Source organism: Rhea americana, unplaced genomic scaffold (assembly GCF_003343005.1).
Source record: "Rhea americana isolate MKP2758 unplaced genomic scaffold, rheAme1 scaffold_58, whole genome shotgun sequence".
Lineage (NCBI taxonomy): Eukaryota > Metazoa > Chordata > Aves > Rheiformes > Rheidae > Rhea > Rhea americana.
In genome coordinates this window covers 4398507-4410214 of record NW_028186734.1, presented here as the reverse complement: position 1 = coordinate 4410214, position 11708 = coordinate 4398507, and the positions used below count along the sequence as shown (strand labels likewise).

At 42.3% G+C, this 11708-nt stretch overlaps 1 long non-coding RNA gene across 1 annotated transcript; it reads right to left on the bottom strand.

Annotated features, from left to right (window-relative positions):
* Positions 1-6177: 6177 nt before the first annotated feature.
* Positions 6178-10351, bottom strand: LOC146587624 (uncharacterized). The gene is made up of 3 exons (XR_014897615.1): positions 10317-10351; positions 9348-9399; positions 6178-6337 (listed from the first exon to the last, which is right to left on the bottom strand). It is a non-coding gene; the product is annotated as an uncharacterized LOC146587624 (long non-coding RNA).
* Positions 10352-11708: the final 1357 nt, after the last annotated feature.

Sequence of the window (11708 nt, the reverse complement as noted above, 5' to 3'; positions counted from 1 at the left end):
CTGGCAAAGCTTTTTTTTTTTTTTTTTTTTTTCCTCTGACTTGTTAGATATAATAAATACTGAGCTTACCAGTCAAAGTCCATTTGTCAGAGGAGAAGAGCCCTATGCAGAAGAGCAGAAGAGAGGGTCAGTTACTGGAGAGTCACTGCCCTTCCCACGGGGCTTGGCATGTAGGCCTCCTAGAAGTGCTTGAATAAAAGATAATATGCAAATTTAAAAAAATTACTTCTCTCCTGACTAATCTTCTAGCTTAAAATAAAGATAAGAACCTAGTATTCAGTCCTGGAGTAAAACCTGCTCTTTCCAATAGTTTAGGAAGCCCACCCTTCAAAAGGCTATTGCTATTTTAGGCAAATCAGCTGCATTTACTGTTTGTGGGTAAACCACAATGGGTCAAAATGTCGCCTCATCTCACTCCACTTGCTCACACTGACCTGGACATCAGCCAATCTGGGATGGTCGGTCCCTGGACGAGCAAAACAGCTCATCCACAGGCTGGCAGTGCCTCTCTCCACCGTATCCACCACAGATCCAGGATTAGCTCCTCTCAGAGCGCCAGGATGAGCTGCGTTTTCTTGGGAGTCTTCATGACAGCAAGTCACCTCTGTTTGCATACATGACTGCATTAAGCTGTGAAAATCTAATTTATGTTAGAAGAGTTGTTTTGTTATGGGTGATACAAAGGCCTCATTTCTCCAGGCTCACAGACTGCAGCTCATGAGCTGTTGGGAAATGCCCCACAAAACATTTATCTAGATAAAGTAATGTTCAGCTGTCAGCAGATGAACTTCATTCACATCCTTTGAATCCATGGCTTGACAGACCTTGTACCAAGCAACAGAGACAAAAGATGGCTTGTTGAAAGGCTGAAGCCTACAGACAAATTCTCTTCCTGCAGAAAATACTAGGACTTCAGTTCTGTTGGTTTACTCTAATGCTTTGGTCTGCTGAGATCAACAGGTGTGGTGAGATGAACTGATCAAGAGAAAAAGGAAAAAATATAAGTAATCAATGCCTTGACTTCCAAATGCTATTTATATTAACAGGATTAAATTGAGTCTCTTAATTCTTCGGCCTTGCCTAATGATTAGCATGAGAATGAACTATTTGCAAGATTTCAATTTGCATGCAAATCTTTGATTCACACGTTTTCACTTGTTAGGAAACAGAACACCTTTGCTGTGAACCAAGACCAGAAGGAGCTCTCAGTAGAGAATAGGGCAAACAAAAGCGCTTGAGGGAAGCAGGGCAGTTGCCCACTGAATCTAGAGGCTCCAGGATTGTGCTCTGTGTTTTTAGCATCATGGCAGCTTTTAGGTCCACCATCACTTTCAAGTCAGCTGGTCTGACTGAACATGTGACTGCTAAATGCAAACATGGAGAAAAATTCTGAAAAAATATCCCATGATGTCATATGATGTCACAAGATGACACCAAAAAGCAGTCCTAAAGAAAAGAAAGACTAGGAGGAAGTGAAAAGGGTTTGGGCCTGGAAAAGAAATGGCAGAAAGGAGTTCCAGAGAGGCTGAATAATAGGGTGGAGTGCACGAAAGCTGGATTTTGCTTGCTAAATGCTGGCAATTTGAAGGAGAAACACGCTTTCTCCATAGGAAGCAGCTCATCTCTAAAAACTTCAGGGTGGCTCATGGTCACTAAACTTGCAACATAAACAGTCCCAGAGCCAAATACTTCCTTAGCAAAACTTAAATTAATTTAACCTTGTACTCTTAGAAATAAAGTCCATACTTAAGAGAGGCTGAAGAGATGCTTTGGTTCTTGCAGTCATTCCCTTGTCTGCAGTAGGGAGAAGCCAGGGAAAAGGTTTTGATAGTTTGCAAAACGTTAAAAGGAAGACACAGGGAGAGCCTGGCTGATAGGCTGCAGTTTTTCTTAAATTCTTACAGCCATGTCTGCAGATCCCCAGGATACAAAGCACAGAGTTGGCTCATTGTAACCACAGGGAGAAAGGATAAATGGATTATTTTGGAGTGATACGCATGTAGACCTCATGCCACCGGAGAATGTAGCCAGGCTATTTTTAATGTACTGCTTCATTTTGCACCTGCTACCATTACAGAGTTGTTTTTGTTTCCATTAGAACCACTTGTCTTGAGGAGTGCTTATAACTGTGCTATGAAATGTAATTCTGGTCTAGATCTTAGTTCTTAGTCCAGGAGCAAATGATTTTTATCATTTAAAAACAGAAAAAGGGTAGCATGGCAGCATTAAGGGCCTATGGATTGGCAGGGAGAGCATTTTGAATAATTTTACAGGATTTTCATAATAGTAATTCCTGAATGGCATTTTAACATAGCCTCCTTTATTCATTCTGAAATGGAGCAACCCAGGGTTCAAGGACCTGTCCCTAAGGAGCTTGCAAAACCAAAATTGCACCAAGAGTCATTCTCAAGTACTTAATCAGCCACAATATTGCAATAAAATGATGAAATAAGAGATAAGAAACTTCAGCCCTTTTTCCCACTCCCACCATGCAGAGGGCCAAGTGGAGCTTAGCATCCCTTTGAGAGGTGGGAGTCTGGTGCCTGGCACAAAGCTACATTGCCTTAGATCACACATTCCCAAACACCACCTCAGTGCAGTGCCAGGAAGAAACTCTCACCTCAGCAAACTGCCAGAGGCCGTGAGGGAGGACAACATAGACATGGCATTGCTTACTGCTTGCTCTCGGCCCCTGTTTTTGGTGAATACAAAAACTGTTTTGGTTAAATCGTGCTCGTATCGGACAGGCAGCTCGATCACACTGTGAGAACCATCACAGGTGCACCAAAGTCCCTAAACGTGGGTATCCACCAGTCTTTCTTGGTATTTCCCCAGATAATACCAAGGCTGGAGGTCTGCAAATGCCATAAATGGCCCACAGCCATGCTGTATGCACCCCTGTGTTTAGTTAAAGGCCTGTCTGAGCAGAGTTGTACTCTCTTGCTCTCTCCATGGAGCAGAGACCAAGGCCAGCAAGCCACTGAGAGAAATAACAGCATTATTTGCAGGTGTCTTCTTTCTGCCACAGGAAGCTGGTGCCCTTGCAGTCAGCTCTGAGGCATGGTATGCTTTGCTATGTCAGGAATGATCAGTGCTGGGGCAATGGCCACAGCCCACAACGCACCTGCAATGCTGCAGAGCACACACCAAGCCTGATAGACATCTAGGCTTTTCAAGCTGGGCTTCCTGGAGGCCTTCTGTGTCTGACCCCCCCCCGCCCCTGACAACACTGTCTTGCTCAAGACCATTTGTGTGTTTTCCTTTCCATGTTTGCACTCTTGTCTGGGTTGTTTTGCAGTCAGTATAATAATGGGAAAGCTGAGTATATATCACCTCTGTTATTAATAGTCCTTATGAAGTCTCCACGTCCCACACATTCTTGTTTAAAACCACGAAGCAGGACAGGCATGAAGCTGGGTAGCTGTTCAGGGCAGCTACTCAGTGCTGCATCATTACCAACTGGCTTCTGAGGGGAATCAATCCAGAACTGTAATGAAAATAATCTCTGGGTGTGATTTTTGCCCTGGGTGGCCCAGGGTAAGTCAGAAATGGTGGTGCAAATCCTCAGTGTCAAATATACTCAAGAAGACTGGCCCTGTACCTTCACAAATCAAGCCAAATTCCTACACCCAAAGCACTCTGAATTCAAGTCATGGTTTTAGGTCCTTTATCTATATACATTTAGACAACAAAAAGGCTAGATTTTCCCCCTAAATATTAATTCAGACTTCTAGATCAAATTTACTTCTGCAGTCATTGCACGCTTTGTGTGAATTCCTAAGCAATGACTTTGCTGGCAGTTGTCTTGCCTGCAACAGAAGTGCTAGTCATTGACAGCCTAATTACAATAATTTCTGTCAAGAAATCACAACTAATTTTGCGTGTGATTGCAAGTTTGTGTAGATTTGGAGTTTGTAAACATCTAATTCAAAACGTGTTAACCTAATGAGATGCCAAGAACGCAAGCCAAGAGGGGCTGTAGCTCTTTTCTTGCTGTATCCTAGTAAGGGAATCCTCACACTGTAGCAGTCCCACTGGGAGAATCAGACTCAGGCCATTGAGTCCTTCTTATCACGGCTGCCTGCCAAATTCTCCTTAGGAATAAGTGTCACTTTGTGGTACCTCTATTTTCCTTCCCAATAAAATAATAATTTGGCAGTGCCTGAGATGATGATAGTAAATCAATGTAAGACAGCAGAGGTTACCAATAAATTCAACCTATTTATCAGGCAACGTCAGTTAGCTATGTTAGCTGCAAGCGGGCATAGGCTACTGTACTCTTAAAGTAGTTTGTTTCTGAGAATGAGAAAGTAGGTAATGTTCCCCTCTTTCCCTGACAACAAGAATTCTCTTTATATGGACAGGGAACTACTGGATGCTGACTTGCATCTGCTGCATTATGTCGCACACCATGGCTGAACTACAGCCACAGAGGACAAAAATCAGGTGTCCTCTACTTTTTCTAATAGAACAACACATTTGCATCACCCACACATGACTTGTTGTCCAGCACCCAAAGTCATTCTCTCTATTTCAACCAAAAATCAGTATGGAGGCTTGATAGTCCTGCCTATGCTCTTGAACAGAAGTATCCAATGGGTTAACTCTAGCAACTGATTTCTTTCCTGTGATACTGAAGAAACACAAAGTCAACAGAGTTCTTGATTCTCAACATCCTTTCGGTCCTGCAATGATGTCTACTTGACTGCTGCTGGGCTCAGATTCCCATCATGGGATTTTGGAACTTTGATGGAGATGCTGGCCTGCAATTCAAACTACATGTGCAAATCACTCCCACTGCATAGATTTTATASTGTAGGACAGCAAGATTTTCTTTGAACTCAGGATGACAATTTTAGCAGAAGTCTCCCTCTTCATCTTACGTCTTTCTTTTACTTTTCGTTACATTCTCCCACTATATTACAGTGCTTTTCAGAGAGGGAATAAACAGGTTATCTTAGGAACAGAGCACAGACTTGAAAACTGCCCTCTGTTTTCATAAAAAGGCAAAGTTTTTCAGAAGGATAATCATATTCGGAAATGATGTGGCTAAATGTTATCAGGTTGTCATGGTGATTGCAGTCTTTTAAAAAATGTCTGTATTGTGGTGCACTAATGAGCAATATATTAAGTAAACCAAACAGTACTTGTCTTCTCAAGTATTATTCATATGCACTACTGAATTAAATCTCTCTCTCTTTATTTATTTATTTATTTATTTTTTTTTTGCTGTGGGAATACTGTGCTTTGTCTTATAAACACTGGAACTGAACTCAGGCAATAAACAAGAGCAGAGATAACTTCATCACCTTTGCTATATTTCATGCTACTGTGTCAAGCTGAATCTCACAGCAACCAGTCCATAGTAGTCCACACTGAGCATTGCATCAAATTGCCAGCAAAATTAAATGTGTAAGCCAGAACTTCAGAACTGTAGTTTCTGGCACTCAATATTTTGTCAATCTCAAATCAAGTGCAGTTCCCACTGCAAATCTCACTAGTGTTAGGGTTTACATTTGAGTAATGTGCAAAAGACATGGGTGCATGGGTGCACAAGTAGGACTCCTTCTGAGTTCAGTCCTTTACTATCTTTACTACCTCAAGTCTTTAAAATTCATCTTCCAAGTCCCCTAGGCCCCATGTGGCACCTGAGGGAGCTTTTCCTCTCCTAAACAGGGTGTACAAAGCATAGAGATGGAAGTATCTTTTAGCATTGACTTACACGTTGAGGCACAWCCTGCTTTTCAGAAATCCTTTGGATTGTTAGAGCTCTTCCCTGGCATCTCCCCTGAAATTTCTCCCAGAATGCATTTTCCTACTCTGCCCCAACCCAAGAGGACACATGTGTTTTGGAGGGCCACTGAGGTCACCCCAAGGGCAAGAAGACACATGAAGATATCCTAGGAGGGACAGCAGTCTTTTTTAGAAAATCTTTGAGAGTCTTGAGATCTTTTAAATCTGAGACTGTGCCATCCCAGGTTCAGACTTGAACAGGACCTTTAACGCCCTCAGAACACCCTCCAGACCCTGCACTAACAGCAGGAGTAGCTCTGAATGATGTAGAGGATAAGATAGAGCTTAGCCCTGTCCAGACAGACAGCAATCATAAATCACATTTTTGCAGAAAATTTTCAGGCGATATACTGTATTATTATTCTAGAATGAAAACCATGTGTATGTTCCTGATGATCTTGACAAAAGCTAAGAAGAAAATCTCAGATCTTTCAGTCTCTTCTGGAGCCTTTTCCTCAAGGAAAATCCTTCAAAATCCGCAGGATCTTCATGAGCTCAGTTATCCCTCCTTGCAAGGCAAGTTGGCAGGTAAGGGCTGAGAGAGCTGAAAATGCACCATTCAGTTGTTTCATTTTATGTGGGGAACAGATGACATTATCATGTACACTTAACTCTTTATTACACTTAGCCACTTTTCATGTACACTTAGCCACTATATCACAGGGCTCCTTCTCTGCTATTCACACTATRAACTCCCATTGGCACCCCATTAGTTCTCCCTGTTAAAGGGAGACCACATTGACTGGAACACAGTAACTAGAAATTGAATTAGTTAAGTCTTCCCAGGCATTTTGCAACTTTTGTTTATAGAGTTGTTTAATATCATGACTCATTCGCTTTATTTTTGTTCAGTGAATAATATTTTGTGCTTATATGTTTTCTTTTTGTAATATGCGCAACTTCATAACATTCCCTCTGAGCACAGATTCTCCTTTTTTCAACTTTGCTCTACTTAAATAGATTTTTAAACTTGTAAACACTGTTATTGAATAATAATGATTAATTAATGACACCTAACTATTCTCAATGTATATTTTGTATGTCAAAGGAGTAGTCCTGGCTCTCCCCTTGCCCCTAAGTTTCTCCTCCCTCCCCCCAATGGAAGGAAGGCTATATTTAGTTGGAGATTTAGGTCAATCTGCAATTCCCACTGCAAATTCCTTTCCATCAGCAACTACAGCCAGAAGGTCTGAATAAGGAAAAGGTTTGCACTTCAAGTAGTACACCAAGAGGCTTCCTGTTTCCCTCAAGTTTCAGGCTTGCTACTGTTTGTGCAAACTGTACTGTGGCTGGTACCAGACTCTGCAGACTAAGTGGCTGCTAACTCATCAGTGTTCTGGCACTGGCATCAGACTCTGGTGCAAAAAATTGTCTGATGATGGCCCTTCCAGAAATATAGGCAGTGAAAGCAAGAAAAGCATGTCTGATCCTGAAATATTTCCAGAGGAAAGTGTCAGAGAGGATAACTCTGACAGGACTGGCAATCTCTCAGAGAAGGAGAATGAAGTAGAGGAGAGCAGTTTGTAAATCACTGCTGAGGAAAGTACAGTGCRAGGAGAGCTCTGTGTGTAGGGAACAGAAACACACAGCCCTGCTTCAAACGCAGGCAGGGAAAACAGGAAGAAAAGTCTTAYATACCCTGTGTTCTCTCTAGGCTTTTCAGTAGTCCTTGCTTCATCATGCTTGCTCTGCTGGCCTCGGTAGCTCCCTGTCCTGAAAGCTCCCTTTGCCTTGACTTTAACCTAAAATACAACAAAACAGTGGTGCACACTCTGCATTTCTTCCATGAGCCATACTGCAGAGCCCACGTGGTGCCTATTCTCAAAGGAGCAGCCCAGCTTGGGAGGAGAGCCATGCTTGAGGTTTTTGGAGACCAGGGTTTGATCAACTACTAACCACAAAAGCTCTGGCTGAGCCTGTAAAATGCAAGCATTTTACTCACCTGCCTCTTGGGCATGTTGAGGGGATAAATATTGTAAAGCCTATGAGATGCTTCAATGTTATGATACTAGAAAGCATGTAGTACCAGAGATTAGATGTGTTTGCTATATTATTCCTCTCTAGAATGTAAAATGTAGTTTTACTAACTATTTCACAACAATTCATGTTCATGTTTTTACCCACTGTTGAACTGTCAGAAATACTTTGGATCCCTTCAGTTTCAGCTGCATTTTAACACTTTAATATTTGTTAAAATGAAGCCAACCACTTGCCTATCTAGTTTGGATGATGTCAGTGTATGTGTAAAATGTAAATGATAAAGACCCTCCAAAAGTAGGTTTGTTGTTTTTTATGGTCAACCAAGGAAAACAAAATGACTGTATAACAAAGTTATCCCTAGAGGAAGAATGCAGTGAAGAGATGCAGTGAAAAGATCAGCTACATTTGTTAGCTTGCAAAACCTTGCTTTGCAGTATTCATTCACATCAGTAATTGTAATAAAGACTATGAGTCTGAACAAAAGCCAGATAAYGCTGATGGAGTCCTTCGTGGAATTAACTAGGCTCAGGAGCAAGTTGTATGTTTATAAAGTCTTTGCCCTTACTAAACGTTTGCAGGCTTGACTCCAAATGTCTTAGGTGTTATCACAAGAAGCCAAATTTTCTATGCATGTCCACAAAGAATATGCACATTGCTGTGGCCAGAAGTGCTCACCTTCCATAGACCCAAGTGTACAAGCAGCCTGATGGCCTGTCTCTGAAGATGACTCTGAGTGTTAGACCTCTCTTTCAGTTCTGCAGTGCACACTGATGAAATAGGACTGCCTCCAGCTTCTATATCTCTTTATATTTTCTGTTTTCTGTCTCAGGCTTTCTGTTGTTTCTTATCATTCCCCTATCTTGGATCTCCTGAAGCTATATAATCTATAGTTTATACCTCAATGATGTGGACTGGTGTTGCCACAGAAATACATACACAGAACATATTTCTGCCACCATAGTCATTATACTAAACAAACAGGTTTCGTAGAGATCTTCTACTAATAATTATACAATCCCAAATATCACACAATATTTCGTCAAATGTCTAGTAATTGCAATCAGGGTAGCTAATTGCCTTTACTCTTGTTCTTGCCCCAAACTTCCTGCATTAGCAAAATGTATTTATAGAAGCTATGCAGTAAGTGCACTGTACTGATTGAAGTGTTGGATGTAGTTCAGTTATTGTTTATGCTTTACTGTTTCTTCTTTCTTTGTAATTTAGGGACTCTGGAAAATGTTGGAGGCGGGTCAGTATGACGCAGTTATGGTGACTTCCTAATATGCAATGCTCTTCTCATCGTGTGTATATCTGTTATTAGGGTTAAAAGACCTAGCAGCAGTGATAGGCCCTTTCCAAAATGCTGAAGTCAAATGCTTTCAAACTATGGAAGAACTTGGTCCAGATCCAAACTTCACAGCTTGGACTTATCTCCATAATGAACCAAACCAACACCCAAGATACGAACAGCCTTGAACTCAGATCCCAGATAAGGAGGATGTGTGCAAACTCTTCTCTTAGACTCATGATCTTTTCAGAAAGGGACTTTCATAATTTTCAACGGTACTGCCTACCTCGTCTTTGGGATTGCCTTTAAGCGAGAGGYGACCATGTCTTCTGCTGCACCTAAGGAACAGACTCAGTGAGTTAATATGCTTCAGCGCAAAGTCACTTTGAGCTGCCACAGAAAATGAGTTGAGCTGAGTCGGAGGCTTTGCCCAGACTTGATTTCCAGGCACGCAACAGGGTTCTGCTGGGCAAAAAGTAACTTCCAGGCCGGGGCAGTAGCTAATGGCTGAGGCCAGTAACTTCTTTAACTGCTTCGATGAGACTTGTGAGAACATGTCTGCCTACACCCTTCTGTTGCGCTCAAAACTATGCCATGAACTTACACCAGAGCAGAATTTGGTCCCATTTCTAACTGTCAGGGAACCAATTGACAAAGACCAGTCTATTTGTATTGCTAGTAAGTATATTTGCACGATTCCTTTGTGGATATTTTTTAAATGAGTCAGCTTCTGCAGAAGAAAAAACACTGGTTTTACCAAGAAAATACAAAGGTTTTTTTTTCAATAACATAAAATGTCTCTCCATTTAATTATTTCCTAAGAGCTCAGACTTAAAAATAAAAGGCCTAAAAAGGAGTTGCCGTATGCTGGTGTGTCTCTGGGATTGCTCTTTATTTACACTAAAGCAAATAGGATCAGGATTTGACCTGATGGTATGACTACTAGCATTCCTGTAAATTCCAATTGCAATTCCTCTTTCACATGTAACTTGGCTTTTCCCAAAGAAGCCTGTCTGGTGTTTTATTTTTATGTTTGGGCAGACTGGCTTGTTGTCTCTGGCTTCTCAAGAAATGCCGAGGTGGAACAGACAGAACATCAGCTCTAGGGGRAAAAGAAATGGCCAGTGCTTCAGTGTAAGCCTCCTGCCTTTCGTCAGCTAATGTCCTACTTCTGGTGTTTGGTACCGAGGCATTTTTTCCCACCCACTTAGGCCTTGATGGAAACTAAAGGAAAACAAAATAGAATGTTATATACCTGGTCTGTGGATCATCGTGTCCTTCCCCTACTCAGTAGATGTTTCTTTAATTGGCTTAGTTAGCCCCACACACACCTTTCAGCACTTCAGGAACGACCCTTTGAAGAGAGCCATGTATAGAGATTTAGCTGACATTTAGTGACACTAGGCTCTACAGTCTCCAAAATATGACTGATGTCACTTGTTATGCTCCCTTGGGTCTCTGGGGACAAAGCCACTCTTACCCTGGAGCATGCATTGACAATCTCAAGATAACACTTCTTTGACAGAAGCAGGGGCCCTGTTCCAGGGACTAATGTAATCTGTAGAAAGTTTCCAATCTGGGCATTGTTTGTTATTTATATTKCATATCTGGGGGTTACATTTGCCTTGCTGTGATTTTAGTAAGAAAGTTGCTAATAAGAGCAAAAATAACTTTTTCTGCTAGAAGGATGTGCTGAGAGGTCTATATTCTGATGGAGGAAACTTTATTTAAGGTGAACAAATTCAAATGAACTTAAGGAAATAATCACAGCCTCTACTCTTACTTTGCAAACAAACCAACTGCCATTTAGAAGACTGGGAAAGAGATATGAATTAAATTGAACTTTACTTTAACTAAATTAATTTATAAAGCCCACTCTCATCTTGTAAATACCCTTCATAGCACCAGTTGAGAGAGATTCTTTGGTTTATTCCTTACCCCCACAGAGAGGGCTGGATTTACTAATGCTTTATTTTGCTTTTATTCACCATTTGATTTTATTTTCTTTGCCCAGACAAAAATCATTGGAGACAGGGGAGGGTGAGCTTCTGCTACCCTGCTGATAYGAAAGGACACTTCGACACCAGTCTGGTCGCGTCCCTCGTGCCAAGAGGAAGACCTGTCAAGTGGCTCCTGTCTCAGACTTGCCTGCTGCCAGGCCCGGCTCTCGCAGCCCCTCTCCCGTCATGACCCCATGATCCAGACACCACACTGGCCTCACCATAATCCCCCTTATCGGCTGGACAGCGTGATGCTAGGGGAGCTCCCGTGAGCAGGAGGCCACGTGTACCCTGCCTTGCTGCCTTCAGGACGCCCACCAGTGAGTGGGCATCCCACTGGTTTGGTGATCCACCTAGGAGGGCTTCCTGAGGACCACCAGTCCTCAGCTGGACCCCACAGCATCCCTGCTGCCTTTCTCTGGCCAAGTAGGAGAGCAGGGCAAACCCCATTGACAGAAAGAGCTGCTAGGAAAAAGAAACTTGCCAGCTTGCTTTGCAGCTAGCTCAGGGGCTGCAAAATGCACTGGGATGGGAGTTCCCTGGCAACATCCCTGGCATCGCTATTAACCAGGGTTAGGGGGGCACCTCAAGTGCTCAAGGAGAGGGGGTGAGCAGGGGCAAGCACTGTGGACACCCGGGGCACAGAG